Source organism: Sorex fumeus, unplaced genomic scaffold, assembly GCF_029834395.1.
Source record: "Sorex fumeus unplaced genomic scaffold, SorFum_2.1 ptg000131l, whole genome shotgun sequence".
NCBI classification, from domain to species: Eukaryota; Metazoa; Chordata; class Mammalia; order Eulipotyphla; family Soricidae; genus Sorex; species Sorex fumeus.
Genome location: NW_026606188.1, coordinates 18,635,818 through 18,658,346, shown reverse-complemented (window position 1 = coordinate 18,658,346; position 22,529 = coordinate 18,635,818). Strand labels below are relative to the sequence as shown.

Here is a 22,529-nt window from a genome sequence, read left to right as displayed (position 1 = left end):
GGCCCTCAACCTCTCTGTTCTTTCTCCAGTCTCCTTTTTAATTTACTTTTGGTTTTTGGTTCATACCTGGTGATAGCACAGCAAGTAGGGCGTTTGCCTTGCACACAGCCAACATGGCCAACCCAAGTTCGATTCCTCCGCCCCTCTTGGAGAGCGCGGCAGGCTACTGAGAGTATCTCGCCCACATGGCAAAGCCTGGCAAGCTACCCATGACATATTTGATATGCCAAACACAGTAACAAGTCTCACAATGTTACTGGGACCGCTGGAGCAAATCGATGAACAACGGGAGGACAGTGACAGTGACAGTGACCTGGTGATGCTCGGAGTTTACTCCTGGTGGGGCTCAGGGGACCCTACTAGCTCCTAGGGACTGTGAGTAAGGCAAGAACCTTAACTCCAGTACTATCTCTCAAGTACCATAATCTTGGGTCTTTAATTTTTCCCTTTGTGGTACCATGGTTCAAATTCTGGGCCCTCACACATTCATGACACTTTCCAAATCTGTGGCCCTGCACCTTTTTCATTCTTACAAATTCCAAGATCCACACACAAGTTCTGCCAAGGCCTGCATGTAGAGGGAAAGGAGGACTCTTGACTGTCTGGGCCCCACTATCACTCTCTGGCAGTGGCTCTTGTTGGGGGGGGCGGGGTCCATGTTGCATAGGGACATGTCTTGAGGGGAACAGTCAGGAGCAACAGCCCCGCTCCCCCTTGCTGCGGTCCTGCCCACACCCCACAGGTGTTCTTTTTGTTCAACAGGAGTGAGGTGGCCTGTGAGCGGGGAGGCGAGGGGTATCTCTCTTTGTGGTCCCTCCAAAGGCAAGAGAACAGAGACTCTGAGGAGGGAGCTTTTCTGAAGAGGATGGTGGGACCCCGGGGACCCCCGCACAGGATCTCTTGGGGGACACCATCCTCCATGCCCATCTTGGGCGTGGCAGGCCATTGAGCAGTCCTCATGGAGGGGAGCTGCTATTTGTGGCTGGAACTGGCAACCAAGCTTGTAGCTAGGGCTCTGGGGAGCCTTGGGAAAGTGGAGAGAGACAGGAATGGGCCCGGACAGGGCAGCTCTGAGGTGGCCCCACTCAGGACTGCAGAGTTGGCATCTAGCAAAACCTCCAACCACCCGGTCCATTTGTTCCCACTGCCTGGCACACCACTACCACCAGAAGTGCTGTTTGACATAAAGAGTCTTTATTAGACATGGGATGGGCTTCTGCCTCAGAGGGTCACATTCACACCAAGTGGCAACTGCGGGCCACTGTGCATCTGCTGGAGTGTGCTTTGTTTCTCCTCAATTCAGGAGGGCTTCTTGGAGGAGTCCAGGCCTGCAGGGCAGGAGGTTGGTTCCTCAGAGTCTGGAAAAAAAAATTAGCCATGAAGAACCTCTGCTGAAGATCCCAACAGGAGGCAGGACCAAAGCAGCCAAGGCCATGTGACAGAAGTAAAGTCTAGGCCTCTCTCCAACTGGCATGGGAAAGGCGGTGCCAGGCTGGAATCCCAAGTCTGCAGCAGGTGAGAGAGGAGGCCCTGAGAGCCCTTCCCAGTTCATCCCAGTGTGGAGGGACACAATCCTTCTGCTTCACCCCCACCAAGCATGCAGGGTGGCCCCTCCTGAGAATAGGATGATACCTGCCCCATCCCCAGTCACACCTGGGACAAACTCTGCGGGAACTCTGTCTAGGGAAGGGGTTCAGCCTCAGCCAGGCCTGGTCTTCTTCTTTTTTTTTTTCCTTTGGCTTTTTGGGTCACACCTGGCAATGCACAGGGGTTACTCCTGGCTCTGCACTCAGGAATTACCCCTGGTGGTGCTCGGGGGATCATATGGGATGCTGGGAATTGAACCCGGGTTGGCTGTGTGCAAGGCAAATGCCCTACCTGCTGTGCTATTGCTCCAGCCCCCAGGCCTGGTCTTCTGACCCTAGATAATGCTCATGTCCTCCTTGGTTGGGGGAGGGGGCTCTGGCCCTGCCTTGGGACTAAGTGCATAAGCACTCACAGTTAAGAAAACAGTGTGATTAAGGCCAGTGCCCACCTTCCTCCTTTGCCAGGAAGAAGGTGTGAAGCAAGACCCCACCCCCACTTCCCCTACCTGCCCTCCCACCCCCAAGAAGCAGCATCTGGAGCAAAGTTGGGAGCCCAGAATCATTCCTGACCGTCAAGAGTCAGGAACCCCCAATGTCCACCTGACTTCTCCAAAGGCCTGAACGCTGAAAAGAATCTGAAAGAGGGTAGGGGTCACCTTTCTGCCAGCTCCCGCCAGGTCCAGTCTGGGTACCACATCATACATCTTGCTAACCTCCTCTTTCTCCTACACCTGACCTCACATACAAGACTTTTCCAAGTCCCTAACCTTGATCTACCTACTATGGAGGGTCCAGTATGGTGGACACGCCCTAGAGGGACGTCTCTTCTCTCTCCCCAAGGCCTGCAGTTCTGTCACCCACCCAGAGGCTCTGAGGTGAGTCCTCCATGCTCAGCTGAGTCGGGGACCTCTTCCACTGTTTGCTCAAGCTTCCAGTCCCTGGCTGGAGTCAACAGAAGGCCAGGTGCGGTCAGGGGCCAGGCGGGGGCCAGATGGAACAGCACCCCCACTTCAGACTGTGCCAGCATCTCCCAGTGACAGTGTAAAGGGTTGGGAAAGTGGGGTGGGGAACAATGGCATCATCAATCATTTGGGCCTGCTCTGTGGGAAGACTTCCTTCCCCCACCCATTCCTCATGGAGATGCCCTCAGCAGAGCCAGCACTCCGTGAGAGATGCCATCACACCAGGCATCTCCCAGGGCCGTGACTGGAACCTTCTGGTGGAAGAAGCAGGGAGGCTGCCTGGGGAGTGGGGAAGTCAAACTCGCCAGAGATCCTAAGAGTCAGTAACTTCCACACTTCCTGGTTTCTGACTCTTCCTGGGATGGGGATGGGCAGTATTTTGTTCCCGTCTTCAGGGACCCACAACCTCTCAGTAAGCTCACTGTCAGTTTCCCTATCCCAAAGCCAGAGTCACAGAGAGAGGCCCAAGGACAGTGTAAATGCTGACAGAGGTTCCTGCCTTACCTCTCCGAGCTCCTCCACAGACATCGGGAAACACTTCTTAACACCGGACCTAGCAAGTGGGTGGAACCCCTGGGTGGAGGGCGCACATCTGCCACAGAAACAGAAAACTGAGAGGGAGCCTTGTCACATCACTCCCCATTTGTTTTCTAAGCCTCATACAATAAAACAAAGGCACCCAGCATTCAGGAAGCCTCCGTTCAAGTTACTTTGGGAAAGATACACTATCTTCCAAGTGAGTTAATGGAACAGTCACTAGGAGGAAGGACCCAGGTCCTCCTGGGATTCCCCAGGACATCCCAGAGGAGTTAGTGCCCTGAGGACAAGATGGCTGCCCATTGTCACAGCAACTGAGGTGAAGGGGCCTGGCCAGGGTGGCTCCAGGAAGTAGCTAGCACCAGGTGGACAAGTCTAGCAGAAGGCTAGCCTGTTTTGGGTGAAATTCTTGCCCTGTGCCCAGGGCTCTCCTCCATATGCCAGTCTCAGCCCACCCTTCCTTCCCTTGGTGAGCTTTTGTATTTGCAGCAGGCATGCTCCAATCCTTTTTCCTCAAGCTCTTGCTTGTCCAACAAGGAATCACCTCTTAAGACAAAAAATACTCCTGCTGGCTCTCCTGGCTCAACCCATGGCAGTTGCAACCTTGCAGCTTCTTGTACGCTGAGGAAAAAGTGGTGGGAGGGACCACGCAGGATGTGTTCCTGAGGGCTGCCATGTTGAGTCTGCAGGACATGCAGACAAGGGTGGTAGAAATGCAGGGTGAGGAATGCACCCAGCAGCACCTAGTTCCTCAGAGCAGGCCGTGGCCATTGTTGGCTCCTCCCAAGCCAGTATCTGGAAGGAAGATATTTAGCTGCCCTTCTTTGGTCCTATGCATTCAGGCCTTCCCCTCAAGCCCACCCTGCTCCCCAGCAGTCACAACCTCATTTTGGATCCTGGAAACTGGGTTGAGGGCAGATATGGTTCAGCAGTTGAGCACTTGTTTTGCAGCGGGAGGCCCTGGGTTCCATCCCAGGAGCCACAAAGAAAAATAAAATCCAAAACCACCTTTGCTAGGGATGTGACCTAAAAGAGGAGCTGGGTCCAATCAAGTTTCCCCCAGCTGTCACCCCGGTGGCACCTCCTCACCACCCAACTCCATGTCCCCAAATCTTAAATAGTCTCACAAAACCCTCATGGGCTGGAGCGAAGGACTGCAGATAGGGCACTTGTCTTGCATGCAGTTGACCCAGGTTCAATCGTCAGCATCCCATATGGTCTCCTGAGCACTGCCAGGAGTAAACCCTGAGTGGTGAGTCAGGAGTAAGCCCTGAGTATCGCTGGGTGTGGCCCCAAGACAGAAACAAACAAAAAACCCTCACTGACCTATCTGATGGGTCTGATCCTCTGGATAACTGTGGAAAGTGCCCAATGTATAGTGACTTATCTAAGATGGCCCAGCAGAGGCCAGAGAAAAATGAGACTCAGGATCCTGAGTTACCACCCAAGTCCAGCATCAAAATCAAAGTCAGGGCTGAGGAGACGGCTCAGGAGTGGTTCCAGCACAACCTCAGGTGAGGCCTTGGGGCCTCTGGTGCTGCCAGGTCTATACCCAGCCTGGTCATTGCTAAATGTGACCCCTACTGCAAAAGAGAAACAAAGACGAAATAATCCCAAAACAAAGCCCCTTCTTTGGTGTCCCTGTAAACAGAGCCATTTCCTGCAGACTGAGGGAGTGTCTACTCTAGAGACAGGCCCCACATTTTGTGGAAGGACAGAGACCTGGCAGGGCAGGGGTTGAGGGTTGTGCTGGTCATACTACCATAGCAAGAGGGCCGAGACCAAGGCAGAGGTGGGTAGGAGACTGGAGGTGGAGTCTGAGCTTCTCTGGGAGGCCCTGAGCAGCCATGGGAGAGGCCCAGAGGTGTTCAGTGCCAGTGGCCAGCTGCACAGAGAGTGAGAATGTGTGGGCTGGGAAAGGGAGTTGGAGAGGCCTGGTGGGAAGGAGCCAATGGGAAGTGGGCAGCAGTGCAAGAAGGTCCATGGCCTAGGCTCTGTGCCCTGCCCCAGGCAGCTTGGCCTACTCTCCTCCAGCCTTGAGGAGCCCCAGAGGTAAGCCCTCCACCTGACAGGGCTATTCCACGGCTGCTCACAGGCTGCCTGGAGGCTGGAATGGTGGCTCCCCCACTCCCACTCCACCATGGGGTTCAGTAGGAGCCTCATTACCTCCTCAATGGTCTCTCCAGCACTCACCCCTCCTCTAGGAAGCCCCTTCAGCTGGCAGCCTTGACAAAAGTGTGGGGAGAGGGGAGTATGGGAAATAGGGGGTCATGGCCTCACACACTCCTGCGCAACAACTCACTTTCAGCCACATGTCAAATCTTCTCCTCAACCGGAGCCGAGTGGGGGGTTCACTTGCCATCATGAAGTGCATTGCAGCAACCTGCAGAAGTCTGCCCCTTTCCTTTCTTGACCTGGGGGGACTCACTGTACCAGCACCAACTCTGAGAGCGCCCCCAAGGCGGCACATGTGCACACATGTGCATGTGTGCGGATGCGGATACACGCATGTGTCAGAACTTGCTGTGCTGTCCAAGGGAGAAACAGACATTCCTCCTCGGCTGCCTCGCACACTCCTTTACTGGTTCGAATGAGCCAGAACCTCGCAGCCATTTCGCAGGCCGCTCCCTAAGATGGCGGTGTCTCCCTTCCGTTCCCACAGCTGCTTTCTCTGTGGAGCCTTGCCCAGCAAGGTGGGGGGCCGTGCTGGGGAGCCAAGGCCGGAGGAAGAGAGACAAAAAGGAGAGAAAAGCCGCCCCTTGGCATCCCTCTTTGGCATCCGAGTCCAGCGGGGAGGGAGGGCAGAGGGAAGAAAGAAAGTAGTGTGAGTTTTTATTCCTGTCCTCTTCCTGTCACCCCCCCCACCACACACACACACACACACACACACACACACACAACACGCGCGCGCGCACACGCACACGTACACACACATGCACACACTTTGATGAAAACAAAATCTCTCCCTTTTCTCTCTTCTTCAATCCCCCACCCTCTTTTCTCTGGCTCCTACCATGAGCCTCCTGGAATGCAAATCAGCCGTATTATGCAAATTTATGCAAATCAGGCTTAACGAGCGGAAGGAGGGGGCAGAATGTTTAATGAATGATGGCAGAGAAGGGTGCAGATGGAGGGTGGCAGGAATGACCCCCTCCTCTCCGCAGTTCCCACAGCCTGAAGGCAGCATGGGGGTGGTGGGGTGTCCCTTCTTCTGGGAAAAAACTGTAGGGTCAGGCCTCACGCTGCAGCTGAGAAGGCTTGTGGCAGCCTGGGGGAAAGGTGAGGCTGGACCTGGAGAGCTTGGGGAGGGCTGAGCCAGGACCAGGGCTGCAGCCTCACTTACATGACCTGGCCCGCCCGGAGGTGCACAGTCTCCCTGCCTGGCCTGCCTCCTGAAGGCAACACAGCAGGTGGAGAAGAGGGTGACACGTGTGCGTGCTGTGGCTTGGCCACAGTAAGGAGGGTTCCCAAGGGAAGATTCCCAGGCTGGCCCAAGCTCCTCCTGAGGGTAGGGTGAGGGCGGTCTCTCTTTGTGTTTGGGAAGGTGGGGTGGGGGTGGTTGACATAGCAACAGAGCCAGGAACACCCACTCCCAAACATCCATCCCCAGAGGACCAGAGAAGTTGGGAGGTGGATAATGGATTGACACCCCGATGCCCCCACCACCTGGCACTGCCAGCCGGAGATGGCAGTCTCCAGCCCTGGAGAGAATGGCCCCTTTGTCTCTTGGCTCACGGCAGTGGGAGAGGAGGCCTGGGCACACAGAAGGGCCTTTCCCAAGCCCTGTTCCAGTTTGTGTGTTTCCTGCAAGCCTCGGGAGACTCCGTGTGGCCATCCGCTGGCCTCTGGGCCATGGCAGATGGCTGCTCCTTGCCTTTCATCCTATGAGCATGGCAGTTACTGCTGGGGGGGGGGGGGCTGCCTCTCTACATCTCCCTGACGGTCAGTCCCTCCTCCTCCTCCTGGCTGCTGTGCACACCTCAGGCCCAGACACGCATTCTGGCCTATTTTTGTTGGGGCTGGGCAGTTAGTGGACTCTCCCTATCAGCCTCACACCTGCGTCCCTAGCTGAGGCAAGAAGCATTCGGGGGTGGGAGGGTGGGGATGGGGGCCTCAGACACAATAAACAGGCTGTCAGGCTGGAACGCAGGAGCTCTGCCTTTCAGCGACCAGCTCACACCTCTCCACTCCCTCAGGCTATGGCACATGAGAGACACAGTTTGTCCGAGGCCCACACTGGGTTTCCCTGATGATGACTACACTCCCTTTGTGACACCGTCATTTGGGAAATTCCCCTTGAAATCTCACCCTCAGCCTTCCCACACAGGGCGGCCCCTCTCCTTCAGACCCAATCTCCTGGGGGCTGAATGCCAATTGCCCTCACCCCAAGTCCCTTTCCCCAAACACCAGAGCTTCCTGAAAACAGCTTGCAAACTGCTACCACCGATGAGGAACCCCTCCCCTCCCATCCCTCCCAAAAGGGTGAGCCCAAGCCATCACTCACCGCGCGGAGCTGTCCATGGTGCTGGTTGTGGTGCCTGTGTGGCTGTCAGACAGGGCAGGAAGGTGGCAGGGCACCTACCCTGCCCCAGGGGACAAACTAAAGGGAAGAGAAGAAGCAGAAACATTTGGAAGCAATAAGGAAAGGGAAAGATGCAGTGTCTCTCTCTGGGAAGCTCTGCACGGCAGAGTCACGACTGTGGGGGAGACAGAACTCCCACCCCTTTATCCCTAATGACTTAAGGGTCCATCCCCCCCACCCCACCCACTGGCAATAGCTCATGCCTCACCCAGATTTCTTCATCTGAGATTCACACGGTGGTAGAGGGGGATGGAATGGCCCGTTGGGAGAAGATCTGTGTGGAGGCAGGCAACAGGAACATACTTCTGGATTTAACCCTCAGTTTGTAAACTCTGACAAGGAATTTAGTAGTGAGCTGAGGAAGAAGCTATGCCCATAGAGACAGAATCTGCCTGGGTACATGGTAGGTATATGGTGCCTGGGAGGGAAGGCATACCAGGGCGTGCCTGTGCTGTGAGGGGAACCTTGGAGGGAGGTGTCTCTGAGGTCGCCTCTAGCCATACTTCTAACACCAAGGGAACTTGTAGCCAAGATTAGTGCCCGAGCCTCATTCCCAGATACCCTAATTTCACTGGCCTTGCACTGGGCCCAAGCATCGATCTACAGTTTCAAAACTTCCCAAGTGATTCAGCTCACAGTCAAATCAAGAACCTGGAGGAGAGGCCAGAGAGACAGTACAGCAGGAAAGGCACTGATCTCGCATGTAGCTGCCTGCATTCAATTCCCAGCACCTTATAGGGCCCCCTGAGCCTCTCCAAGAGTGATTCCTGAACACAAGAGCCAGGAGTAAGCTCTGAGCTGATGAATGTGGCCCCCAAATCAATAAGTAAATGAAAAAAAGCAGGTAAGAGAAAGTTCAGGGGGGAGAAACAGGCTTTGTGGAGGAAGAGATGAGGTGAAGGCCTCTAACCCAAGGGAAAAGGACATGCCAGGTGCTCTCTTCACACTGGGTGGAGCCTGGGCATCCAGGTGTTGGGCTGATCTCTCTTCTGCACTACTGGAAGCTCATCCTACCCAAGGCAGCGAGAGGAGCTGAGCCCCAAGGCAGTTTGGACCAGAGAGGGTGGGTGCAGTGACCTGCAGGAACACGACTCCCCTTCACCCAGAAGGTCCCCAGGGAGGCATTGTCAAAGGTAATCAGCAACAATGGTCTCTTTCAGTGTCCAGATTCCAACCCTTCAGTCCAATTAGCAGACACAGCAAACAGCAATTCAGCTGCCTTCAGCCGCTGTCATAACAAACTCAGAGCAGCCTTAATGGGGGGATTAGGGCAGGAGGAGGGGGGTGTCCCTGGGCCCTGGGAGAGCCTGGGTGGCAAAGGAGGTTCCCCCTTTTTCTCATCTCTCTCCTATGAAAAGGGGCACCCACCCACCTCCACTTTCTCTCTTTCTCTGACCCTCATCCTCATTCTCCTTCAAAGTACATGAGCATTTTTGTTGTGTCCTCTTCTCCTTCCCACTAATGGTTTCGAAGTGTCTATCTGCTAAAGAAGTTGACACATACAAGCATTTAACCGCTCAAGATCTGAGTTCTTAGGAGCAAAGGAAGGGAGATTCCCTAGAACATCTGGTGGAAAACAGATGAAACAGTGAATCAGGGTTCTTCTTGTTGGGGGTTGGGGGGGAAAGCACCTCACCTGGTGGTGTTAAGGGATCACCTCTATCAGGCTCAGAGTACCATATGGGGTGCCAGGGATCAAACCAAAGTTGGTTACATGCAAGGCAAGTGCCTTCTCCACTGTACTCTCTCTGACCCATGAATCATCCTTCTAACTCCCAAACCTTGCCAACAGCAAGTGTTAAGGACTTCTAGATGTAATAGAAAGCAGAGTAATGTTATTTTTCTCATGGCTTACCAATCTTGAGAATCAAGTTGGAAGTTGGGGAGGTAGTGGCTGGATGCAAGGAGAAAGAAAAGACCCCTTCATTTTGGGAGAGGGCTGTTTGGGCCACAACCAGCAGTGCTCAAGGCTCACGGCTCCTGCTCTATGCTCAGGGATGACTCATGGCAGGGCTCAGAGGGGCTATATGTGATTCATGGTATCAAACTGGTGTTGACTATATGCAGGTGAATGCTTTAATTTCTGTCCTATCTTTATTCTTAAAGTTACTCAGTGATAAAGAAAAATTTCCAAAATGGAAGCAGGTGTGTGTCCATATTTGGCTTATTAATTGCACCCACTATCTAACTGGTCCATTAGTTAGTAAACTGTACTTTTAAGTGTGGAAACTTAATGTAATAAACTTGGAATTTTCATCAACATATGCCTTTGTCTACATTAGTCAACTTACCTATCCTAAGTACTCTTGCCAAGAAGGGGTAAGATCTACTGACCTCGAATCACTGATCCTTGAATAAGCACAGAGACCGCACACACTTATCTCTGCCCTTCCCAGGACACTAAGGACTGTTCCTCCTCCCCCAAGATTCTGACATGACTTTTCCACTTCCCCAGAAATCCCTCTTAGCCTCCAAAAATGGGGAAAGAAGAGAAATTTGCTTCAACATAAATGTTTAGATATTCCCCAGTCAAATTGCCTTTGAGCGACTAAAACTCCTAAGAACTACTGGGATAAATGCCTGATGAGGAAGCAGATAAAGAATCCAAGTAAAAATCTGGATTTCACTAGGAACCAATGGATGTTGCAAGATCTGAAAAATTGGAACTAAAAAGTAAAAATTCTTGGACATCAAAGTGTGCTAATACACAGAAGAAAATTTCCAACTATTAACTGGCAGAAATACCCCAGAACTCCTCTCAATCCAGCCCAGCTTTCCATCTCTTCTCCCACCCATGGGGTGTTAGGAGGAGAGGGCAGGATCTCCTATAAAGGTTGGGGAAGGGAGAGTGGGAGGCAGGGCCTGGTGGTGGTCCTATTTGGTAAATTTGGTGCCTCCCCCATGCAGTGTTCCTCACCATATGGGCCATGTGGCCCCTGGAGGGCCCCCAGTATATTCCAAACGAGGCCAAGAGTGAAAAGCTTTTAAATGGAGGAGCACAACACAAGACCAGTCAGAAGGGGGTCATAATTAGAAAAAGATGGAGAAACTCTGGTGTAGCAAATTCACACTAAAAATGGAACCAGGTTTCCCCAATCTCAGAAGTGGGCTTCTGTTGCTTAAGGAATATATACATATGATGTTAGGCTACCTCATATACTGCCCTGCTTCTCACGTGTGAGCAGACACACAATCACACATCACTCTCCTGACACCCCCAGGTGTCATATGCATATCCAAAGTGGTTGTAAACATTCACACTCACATTTCTCCCTGGCCCCCAATCCTCCTTTCTGTGGAGCCACTGGTTTCTTTCTTTCTTTCTTTTTTTTTTTGGAGACACTGGTTTTGTAGGAGAAAACCTTCAATCCACCAGTTCCTTCAAGCCCTCTATGTGCCTTTGAAGAGTCTCTGCTATGTCAAATGCCAAATAAACAATAACAACATAAGCCTGCTTGGTTAATAATACAGATTCTATGTATCACATGAACAAGCCTCAGCAGATCCAAACATTTCTATTTTGAGAGGTGGGGGAGCAGAGTTAGGCCACATTATATGGTGCTCAGAGATTATTCCTTTGCTCAGGGATCACTTCTAGCAGTGCTCTGGGACTCTATATAGGGTCAGATCAAACCAGGGTTGGCCATGCAAGGAAAGGCCAACTGTACTCTCTCTCTCTGGCCTCCTAAATAACTACACAAAATGTCTCAGCAACTACACAAAAATGTTGACAATATCAAAGACAAGAAACTTCCTGAGGAGACTGAAGAGATAGTACTTACCTCAGGTAAGGTGCTAGCCTTGCACACTGCTGATACAGGTTGATCCCTGGCACTACATATCATACCATACCAGGAGTGATCCCTGAGCAGAGAGGTAGGAGTAAAGCCAGAGCGCAGATGGGTGTGGCCCGGAAACCAAAAAGAAACAAAAAATTCAATTTCTCTAACCCAACATTCCTTTTCAGAAATCTGCCGGCAGGTGAGGACAGAGTGGAGAGGGAAAGCTCAGGGAGTGATACTAAGGAGGGGTATTTGCAAATCAATGGAGTGTGGGTCTGTAGTTCATTACCTGTAAAATGGGGTGCTAAAGGATATATGAAAGAAAGGCATCTTGGTCACCTGGAAAGCATATTCTGCCTGTAGGGATTCTTAGTCCCTACCCCAAACTTGTACCCTTTCTCCTGATCCTGTCTCTAATTGCTCCTACCCCCCCCCCAAACAACAAAGCAAAACAAAACAAAAAACCAATTCCAATATGCTGAGAGGCATTTCATGTCCTCTCTCCCTCCAAACCTCTGAAAGAAGGGAACATGTGTATTCCAGGCTCTGCATTTTGGTTTGGATTTCCCAATATTTCTTTCATAAAACAGAAGCAGAATATAGAATCTGGCTATAATATCAGTTGAGATGGAGAAGATTCTGCATTCACACAGTAAACTGGAGCAAGTTGTGACTATTTGGTCCATTCTCCTGGCCTCGCCTGGCCCTGTGCTCTGGAATGCCGAGGGCTGGGGAAGGGGACAGGCCTCTCAGCGGACAGAGAGGGGCTACTTCTACCTTCATGCTTCTGTCCTTTCCGCCCAGAACACCAAGCCATCCTCCTTTTGATCACACTTCTACCTTCTTTGGCTTCAAATCTTTAGGTCAGGCCAGATAAATGAATTCTTTTAGGAAAGGTCCCTATTAATCTTTCTAATTCTTCACTTTCTCTGGGCAGCATAAATACTAAAATAAAAATTCCTTTGTGTATAAGCTCCTTGGAGACGTGGAGGTGCTTACAGAGACAGAGAAAAAGATGGTGGGTAGGAAGGAAGTTTTTCCTTAAGAGCCCCCACTCAACCCTTTTTGTGGGGGTGCAGACAAAGCTGGCCTGAGGAGCTTTAGAAGTTACTAGACTGAGTCCTGGGTTGGAAGCAGGAAAAACTAAGCACATCAGAGCTGAGCAAGCTCCCTGCTCTGCTGTCCCCCAACTCCGGCAGGACAAAAATGACCCCCTAAGCCAGCAAGACCTCGTTCTGGCAACTGCTCTCCCAGTACCTGCGGTGCCGCTTGCCTTCATCTGCAGTTTGCCATTTCCAGCTCACCAGCAGGCTGGTTGGGCCTACACTGGGGGAACACCCGCATCTCTGACCACCTCCAGGCGGTCTCACTGGCAAGGGCTTCGGACAGGCTGGGAGAAGGCGGCTTCTCGAAGAGGCCAATCCTGCGCGGAAGCCCTGAGCACCTGCTGGGAATCCCTACAATCAGATTCCAACAGCTCTCTCACCCAGGGCAGGTTCCCCGGCAGTGACCAACACACAGGCTGCCAGAACAGGGTTCTCTCCCCGAAGAGGTCACTTCAGAGCTCCTCTCTGGGCTCCCGCCAGTAGACGGAGGGTGGAGGGGATGCTAACAGAGCCGGGGAGCGGGCGGCAGGTGGGCCAGCCCGTAAGGTTCGGAGGTCCTAGGCCCGCAGAGCCCCGGCCCGCCTCCCGCTGCTGGGAGCGACCCCCCTCCCCCGCGCGGCCCGCGTACCCTCTGCGCAGTGTATGGGGTTATTTTTACTTTCGGTTATCTAGCTTTATGAAGACTCCACACCACTCATACAGCTAGATAACCAAAGATAACAACCAACCCCGCCTCTTGGCCGCCGCCTGGTCCACGCAGCGCCGCCGCCGCCGCCGCCGCCGCCGCCACGGGGTCGCCAGCCGCTGAGCGGTGGGGGACGGAGAAGCGCTGTCCCGACTTGGGTCGGGGAGAGAGAATGACTCCGGAGACACAGAGATGCCGACGCGACAGAGGACGGAAGGGAGTGTCCAGGAGCCGTCGGCGGATGGCGTCGAGGTTCGGGGCTTATCCCGAGAGGAGGAGACCGAGCCCCGGTACTAACGCGTCCGACGTGCGCGGCCGCTGCTTCGCCTGCGGGCCAGGAGCGGGCGCCCCGCGGATCCCGGCGAGGAGGGACTCGGGAGTTTTCGTGCCACCCGGGACGCCCGCGAGCCGCCGCCGAGGTTCGCAGCCGAGCCTCCGCCGGGGTTCGCGGCCGAGCCCGCCCCTCAGCGGCTGCCGGCGGAGCTAGGGCGGGGAGAGCGCTGGATCCAGACCAGGAACCGAGAGCGGGGAGCGGGGAGCGAACCCCGGGGCGAACCCCCGCGGGGTCCCAGAGGGAAACAAGGAAATCCTGGCAACCCGAAGACAGAACGAGGTCGGTGGGGCGGGATGGGGGGCGATCCCGAACCCCCAGCAATGCCCCATCCGGGAGAGAAAATGCGGGGGAATAACGCGGAGCGCGGACTGGGCAGGTGAACCTGCTCTCAAGCTCCGCAGGACCCCGCTCAGAGAAATGGGCTTTGTACAAAGAGATCTAGAAATCCCACCCCTCCACGCCAGGGCTGTGAAAAAGCCGGGGTCCTCGGCGAGAGGCGCCCGAGAGACGGGGCTCAGCGCTCGCGAGGCCCCGGGAGGCCGGAGGAGGGCGAGGGGCCCGGCCGGCCCGAGCAGCGTCCGCGCCGCACGCCGGGCTCGGAGTGGGGCGCCCGGCCACCTCGTGCCCCGAGCCCGCCAGGCCACTTACATCGAGCCCAGGGCTTCCCCGCGACGCTCCCTCGAGGTGCTCCCAGCCCGGCCCGCCTATGGAGCCGCGCCCGAGGGTGCGGGGTGCAGGCGCTCCGCCGCGCGGCCCGGGCAGCGAGCCCCGGGCTCACTTCCCGCCGGCCGCTCGGCCCGCGCCGCAGCTCTGGCCCGGCGCGCTCCGGCTCCGGACTTTTCATTCATCCTTTCACGCTCGCTGCCCAGGCACGCCTCGGATTGGCTCCCCGCGGCCTGACGTCACCGCCTCCTTCCCGGCTGGAGGCGGAGAGCGCAATTGGGGCGTCCCTCCCCCCCGAGGCCGGCGCGGGGGTGGGGATGGGGGCTACGATGTCTGAGCTCTAACTCTCCGCCCCCGACCGCCTGGCGCTCCCCGAGACCTTTGCCGGCGGAGAGCCATTTGCGGCTCCCCCATCCCACTCCCGTAGACCCTACATTTCCCATACCCTCGGCGCATTGCCACACGACAAGACCCCAGAGATGGGGTAAAATTTCTTCAAAAAAAAAAAAAAAGAATCAGATGACTGGCGACTCTAACCCCCACCCTCCTCCTCTCGTCAGAACTAGGGAAGTCTTTGTGCTTCTCGGGTTGGCCCCTCCGCCCAGCCCAGATCAGGAGGGCGCTGATGCTCGGGTCGGGCGGGAATCTCTCTCGGCGGCTTTAACCCCGAACCACCGGCGGGGGTGGAGTGGGGGAGACTCTGGAAGTGTGACACGCCTGTAGGGAGCTGCGGCGGGGGTGGGGGTGGGTCCTGGCAAGTCGCAACCCCGATTTTCCTAGTGCGGAGACCTTAGTGTCTCTAGAGCCATGCGCGGCACCCAGAAGGGCCCCTGGCGAGGCTGCAGAAGCTCGGGGGGCATCCGCCAGAGCCGCGCGGGCACCCGGCGCGCCAGCCCACGCCCGCACCCGGCGCGCCAGCCCACGCCCGCACCCTCCGTCCTTTTGTGGAGTCGGTGGGAGACTGTCCAGACTGACCTTCCGATTTCCGGCTTTACCGTCCTGGGTCCGCTCTGGCTCTGAAAATTGGGGCCAAACGACGCCGCGTACCCATCCCCTCGGGAACGCTCCCGCCTGGCTGGGGAATGCGGGGTTCTCGTCGCTGGGGTCTGAGCCGCCTGGCACCAGCCCAGCCTTGGTACCCTGGCGAAATGCTCAAAAGCTGCTCTGGGCCACCCCATCTACCGTCGTCCTCTTATCTGAGGGGGAAAAAATCCTAGGATTTAGATTGTCCGTCGGCTTTAGAGAGACCGGTTCCTATCAACAGGAATTCCTGAACACTGTGACAACTCGGGTGCGTTCCGAGAGACCCCGAATTTGGTCACCAGGCCTGCGTGATTCTTCTACCACTCCCCGTGCTTCTGAACTGTCCAGGGCAAAGCCAGGTCTTAATTATTTTCTTCCTTGCTTCCATGCAAGCCAATGACCAGTGTGTTTCTCATTTCTGGGAGTCTCTAAAGCTGTAGAAATAGGAGGCTGGAACCAGGCAGGGCTGTGCCTCCAGACCCTGGCAGCAGCAAGCGGGGATTCGGCATTCTCCAGGGCTGTGCTCGGGCACAGCTCTAGCCATCTGTCAGCCTCCACCGAATCTCAGGCCCTGACCCAAGGAAAAAGCTCTCTATAAACTTCCACAAAATTCGTGATTCACACCTACTTCCCACGCCCAGGAAAGAGACAAGTGTCTGATCTAGGGCTGGAGATGTAATACAATAGGCAGGGTGCTCTTCTTGCATGAGACTGTCTGGGTTCAATCCCCAGCATGCCCCAGCACATTCAGTCCTTCAAGGAGAGATCCCTGAGCACCACTGGATGTGGCCCCAAAACAAAACAGAAAACAAAACAAAACCAAAGAACCTACAAAGTGTGTGCTACCTGCTTCCTTCTTGCTTCCTTCTGTTTCCTTCTTGCCCTCCTCACAATTGCCCCTAGATTGGAGCATTGGAGTGCTGGCTGCTCTGTTGCAGTTTCGGAAAAGCTAGAGCTCCACCAAATTCTCACAGATGGACCACCACACTCCAGGGCAGCTTCAAGTGCATCCTCTCTAGGGGTGCTGGAAGAGGCTCCAAAGCTCCAACATTTCTCAGCATAGCTCCTCACACCTCTTGTACCCATAACCAGTGTCCTGAAGACATTCTGGCCATCCAGAAGAGGGGCCCTTGCCTATCAACACCCCTCTGCTGACTATGAAAAGCTCCCTTTTCCGCTCCCTTACAAACATTTTGAAGCAAATCTTTCTCCCCTCCAGTCTGCTTTGTGGGCAAAAGCAGGCCGACCTAAACGACAACCAACTCCCCCTCCACCTCTCCCACACCAAACATCACACACCACAACCACAACAAAGCATACACTCTATGCTTTGCTGTTAATTTCCAACCAACTGCTGGGGAAAGCTGAGGCAAGAGGAAATCACCACAAATCTCCCCTGATTTTTTTTTTACCACTACTGTATTTGTTGCTAGTTGGGGAGGACAAAAGAAATATTTCTTTACTGGGGCTGGAGCAATAGTGGGTAGGGCATTTATCTTGCATGTGCCAACCAGGGTGTGATCTCAGGCTTCCCGCATGGTCCTCAAGCACTGCCAGAAGCAATTCTTGAGAGTACATCCAGGAATAATCCCTGAGCATTGCTGCGTGTGGGAAGAGGAGGAAGAAGAAGGAGGAGGAAAAGGAGGAGAGGAAGAAGAAGAAGAAGAAGAAGAAGAAGAAGAAGAAGAAGAAGAAGAAGAAGAAGAAGAAGAAGAAGAAGAAGAAGAAGAAGAAGAGGAGGAGGAGGAGGAGGAGGAGGAGGAGGAGGAGGAGGAGGAGGAGGAGGAGGAGGAGGAGGAGAAGGAGAAGAAGAAAAAGAAATATTTTTTTTACCTAGTGGGACCTCCCAACTCCCACACCTTTCAGTAAAATTTGCAGACAACTGGATGCCTCAAAAGCTGATGTCAGGTGAGAATTGGTCCCATGGTTCTGTATCTAAATTCTCCTCAAATAGCCGAGTGCTCATGGCTTTGACTTGAGCAGTAAACTTCAGTCCAACCACAATAACCCTCTGGAAGAAACTGGGGATGAGGCTACATTGCCCTGGCACTTCCTGACCAAGTCCTTTCTCTGACTAGACTCTGTATGAGGTTCTTTTGGGCTTGGTTTGTCTGGGTAATCAGTCTCTCCCCAGGGGGAGAGAGCTCCTGCTCTGGATGAGGTAAGGGGGCTGTGTGTGTGTGTGTGTGTGTGTGTGTGTGTGTGTGTGTGTGTGTGTGTTTATTCTAATGGAGATGGAGGAAACCAGGAAAGAAGGAGAAAAGTCTACTGTCCCAGGAGTTGGAGCTGGACTATACAAGTCATGCTACTCCCATATTAAGCAGAGAAACTATATGAAGGGTGGCTTCAGAGACAACCTCTCGAGATTGCCCTGTTCGATCCTCCATCTAAGACATAATGAATGTGTGTATCTGCAGGTCTGAGCTTACTCTGCTTTGAGCATGATCACATTCTGGTGGAGTGGGAGGGTATTGATAAAATATGGATCCTATGGGATGTGTATGTGGGTGTGAGAGGAGGGGGATTGTGTCTATATAGGCACACATATCTCCTCTGTGTGTCTTTTGACTAGAGATGACTATGAAGGACAAAATACTGCAGCTCTGGAAGAGATTGACAGCTGGAACCAAATAGGAGCATTAAACCTTCCTGATGCTTGGCTCTTGACAGCCTCAGTCTCCCCAGGAAGACCTCAAAGGGGAAAAAAAAATCCTCTTCCTCTAGCACCCAGCATAGCTCTCAGAAGTCTGTAGAACCAGGATCTGTGGACTCCACCCCAAATCCTTCCAGGGAAATTCTGAGGGACAAGAGGAGAACCTGCCAGATTCCTGGTGCTGAGCTGAGTCTGGAAGAGTTTCTGTCAGCCTCCTTGGAGCCTGCTTTCTCTGGAAGACCCTTCTGGTCCCCACTCCTGCCATCCCACAGCCCTTTCATTGTCTGTCTGCCTGAAGAGTACATAGAGAAAAACATTTTAAGAGTGAGTCTCTTGAAATGCAGTTTTTGCACACATCTTTATAATTTTAATCCCAAAATAAATGTTGGCATATAGTCGTTCTCTTGAAATATTTAGGTGATGGTATAAAAACTGTTTTTTTCTTTTTTTCAATTACCAGATTCGTTTGCCTTAAAGATAGTGTAAGTGGCACTTGGGGAAGTGTGGGCTCAAATATTTATTTCTAAGTACATTATTATTTGAGGGTGGAGGTAGGGACCATACTCAGTGATGCTCAGAACTTACTTCTGGCTCTGTGCTCAGGGATCACTTCTGACAGGGCTCAGAGCACAGTACACAGTACAAAGACAGATTTTGAGTTGGCTACATGCAAGGCAAGTGCCTTATCCCACTGTACTATCTCTCTTGCTCTAAGTACATCATTATTATGAACTTTCCATACATTGTTCTTTTGCTGAGGAATAGAGGAATATCTGCATTATTGATGGGATAATGACAAATGAAAACAAGGATTGGTAGTAAAACTGCTGAAGCTGTTAAAAAGTGTGTGTGTGTGTGTGTGTGTGTGTGTGTGTGTGTGTGAGATACCCCTCCACATAAGCAGAATACTTTCAAAGACATGGAGACATCAGCTGAACAATTTTATCTTGAGGGAAGAGCCGCCCCACACCCACAGCCCCTCTTACATGATTGCTTTTTCTTCCCTTGCAGGATCAGAAAGTGGTTCACTTACTTGCCTGAGAGCCATGGAGACTCCAGAAGTAGGTAACAGAGATGGCAGAGGGTCAGCTTTTGCCAATGGTCTCCTTCAGGGTACACACACATGCACACCAACACAGGCACCTGTCAACAAGAACAAGGCAATCACATTTCCATGGGTACCACTTCCTAAAGTTTACAGGCTTCTGGAACACATCCATGTCCCCACTCACCACCACTCACACTCTTCTCCTTGCTCACCTCTGTGATACACACATACACACATACACACCCCTCTGCTTCCTTCTGCACCTACCACCTTCCCACCAGGTCAACCTACTACCCCCAGGAGCAAGGGGAAAGGAAAAGATTCCCTGTGGGCCTGTACCCTAGTTGCCTTCTTTTCTACAGCCTCAATCAACTCCACTGATCGCAGACCAACAGGGAAGACTCAAGCAAGGCTGAAAACTCAGAGACACAGGGAGAGGGAAAGAGACTCGAGAACAGGAAAACTCAGGAGACACTGACCAGTTTTCCTCCCCATAATTGACACAAACAAATAACAGAATAGATACCCCAAAGCTGAAGGTGGCCACCTGCATACAATGCTCGCTGAGGCCAGAAATGAGAGAGGGCAGCTGCTTCTTGGAGCCAGGCATCCTGTAGAGAAGAATACAAAGGTTAAAAGCCTTTTGAGTGGCTCCATCTTTTCTCCCTGATGATCCCAGGATCCCTCTCCCTCTCTCAGCACCAACTCCTTTCCTAGTATGAGGTTATTTTAGGAGGGGCTAAATTAACCTCTTCTGTTCTCAGAGGTGCAGCCTGCCTGGGAGATACAGCTGAAAGAGAAAAACTAGAGGTGCGGAGAAGCACAGCCCCTGGCAAAAACTTCCAGACTCCATCTTGCCTGAACAACTCCACCCACCTTCGTCGCCTTCCCCCACCCCCCACCTCCCAAATCTTTCCATCCCCAACCAGAGAGTTACACCTATGTAAAGGTGCTATAACCTTTCATGCTTAAAGGGCTTAAAGAATCTGGCTGACCAACCAAGGGACAGGACCTGCCCACAGATTCCCAAAGCTCCATGGGAAAGCAAGCTCCACCGTTTCAGTTCAGGCTGAGCTGCATTGCAAACTGTAAAGTGTGCACATGGATGAACCATGCATGCTGTGCTTCTGGATCCCTCCCCCACCTGTCCTTACCAATCTCCCTCTCCAGTGCACTCAGATGTAGCCAGCATCAATCATTTTCCCCCCTCTCTTCCTCTCTTTCTCATGTATACAAATGTGTGAATGCAAAAACAGTCCTGAGCTTTTTTTCCCCCCTTCTTAATTTTAATGTGAAATGTAGGAGCCAGTTTCAATATTTGATAGTTTTCTCACCCCACTCTTTTGCTTTTAGGCTTAAATTAGAAGTTGGGGAAAGCAACCAGCTCCTCAGACTGGGAGGTGGTATAGGTTTGTACATGTGTGTGTGCTTATGTGCATGTGTAAAGTAAAGTTGATGAGTCTTTTCTGCTTTAAGCTCAATGGCACTGCTAACTACTGTTTTCTAGCATTGGGTTTGATAAGGCAAGAGGCAACCTAGCTGCACACAGAGGAATTCCAATGAAGGACAATGCAGAGTTCCTATGGCCCCTCCCTATTTGGTACCCACAGCAATATCCATTTGATTCCCAGGCTCAGCCTGAATGGCCTTTAGACTCCAGAACCCTAAGCTTTGATGAGGATGGGGTCCCTGGAACATTTACTGCACTCCACGATAGCTTCATCCAGTTCCTCCTCCCCAAAAACCCCAGTTCCTCCTCCCCAAAAACCACATAATGCCCAGGAGACACAATAATGGGCACAGCCCAGGAACTCTCAATCAATGTGCCCATTTTTCCTGCTTGCAGCCTCAGCCTTTCCCAAATATGGCCTTGGGGGGCATACTGCCACCTCCCCATATGACCAGTCTGACCTATTGTCCTCAAAGAAGTACCAGGCAGGTGATGGTTGGGGTTGGGGCAGGCCGTGGCCAGCTCTATCCATGTTCTTCTTTACAAAAACAGAGTATGTGACAAAAGGGGAGCAAAATGAATCCATTATTTTATTTATTTCTTGGTTTTGGGGGCACAACCAGCAATGCTCAGAGCTTACTAGTGACTCTGTGCTCAAGGATCACTCCTGGCAGAGTCTGGAGACCCTATGGCGTGCCAAGGACTGAACGCAAGGTCAGCTAGTGTGTGAGGCAAGTCCCTTCCTGTACTATTTCTCTGGATCCCCGAAATAAACCTAAATCCCATCCAGCCTTTGCAGACATTCACCCTAAATCTGCTCCTTTCCATGTTTAGGGAAATGTGATTTTTTCCACCTCCCCCCCCCGACTTTTTCCTTTCTTAAAGTCTGAAGTGGGGTGCTGGGAGGGAAAGGAGTAAGAGGAAGAGCTGGAGCAGAGCAAGGACAGAGGGTCAAGAACTGGTTTGGAATTCCAGGACCCTTTTTCTCTTTCCTCTCAAGCTCACTTTGGTCTCAGCCCGCAGCTCCAGGGCCAGCATTAAGACGTTGTCAGTCAAGACTGGGGGACAGAAGCTAAGAGTGGGAGGGTGAATAGGGTCAGCAGCAGCATGAACCTAAGCCCCCCTAATTCCCATTGACAAACGTCATAAGTATCTCCCGCTTGGCTACTCTGCTGTGGCAGGGCTGGACGCTGCTCAGCTGGGGGTGTGCAGAGAGCTGAAAGGAGCAGGAGGTGAGACCCCACTTTGCTAAGGCCTCCAGCCTCACCTCATTTGCCCCCTCCCCCACCTCCTGGATGACCAGCCTTTCCTTCCAAGAGGGGGACACGGTTTTCATTACCCTGCAAGCAAAATTGGAAGCTCAGGGTGCCCTGCCTGAGTTAGGTCTCTTTCTTCCTTCCCAACCCAGCCTGAGGGGCAGGGGCCAGGAGGGGCTTACTCACCTGGTGGTGGAAGCAGCCAGCCTGAACCCAGTGCTGGGGCGACCTGGTGCAAACTGTCTTGGAGCTTCAGCCTCTTGTTGGGGGCTGGTGTGCAGCTGCTGGTCGCATTAGTCCATCCATTCAGGAATTTTGCTGCCTCTTTCTTTCTTGTGCTGCGCCTGGAAGGGAGTGAAAGGGAGGTCCCGTCTGGTTTGGAGAGAGCCCCCAAACCCACCCACTCAGACCATGTGGTCTCCAGGACCTCTGGGGAAGGTGGGCTCTGTCATTCATCGCCTAAGGCAGTGTGATGGGGCAAGAGCAGAGCTATTGTTCATCCAGGTCCCCCTCACCCCTAAAGGAAGCAGGAGAAAGGCCCCCCCAAAACTCCCACCCTGCAGCCCCCAAGCTCTCAGATTTCCCTGCCTCTTAAAGACCCAAGAGTTGTGTGTCTCCTCTGGGCCTTGGGGGAAATCAACAGCAAGAGGGAAGTTCTGGGGGGCCCAGCACCCTAGTGCTCAAGTCTTCCCCCCCCCAGCTCCCTCTCACCCTGAACCCAGGTCTAAGTAGAGGAGGAGAAAGCGAGAGCCAGAGTTGGGGGTGGGGGCTGGGCTGAGGCCCGGGAGAGTCTAGACAAGAGAGGCGGGTGGGACCTCCATGTCCAAGAGGGAGATAAATTATCTTGTTCCGATGTGAAGGA

At 53.1% G+C, this 22,529-nt stretch overlaps 1 long non-coding RNA gene across 1 annotated transcript; it reads right to left on the bottom strand.

Annotated features, from left to right (window-relative positions):
• Nucleotides 1-1,293: 1,293 nt before the first annotated feature.
• LOC130015784 (uncharacterized) lies at nt 1,294-3,206 on the bottom strand. The gene is made up of 2 exons (XR_008791142.1): nt 3,053-3,206; nt 1,294-1,358 (listed from the first exon to the last, which is right to left on the bottom strand). It is a non-coding gene; the product is annotated as an uncharacterized LOC130015784 (long non-coding RNA).
• Nucleotides 3,207-22,529: the final 19,323 nt, after the last annotated feature.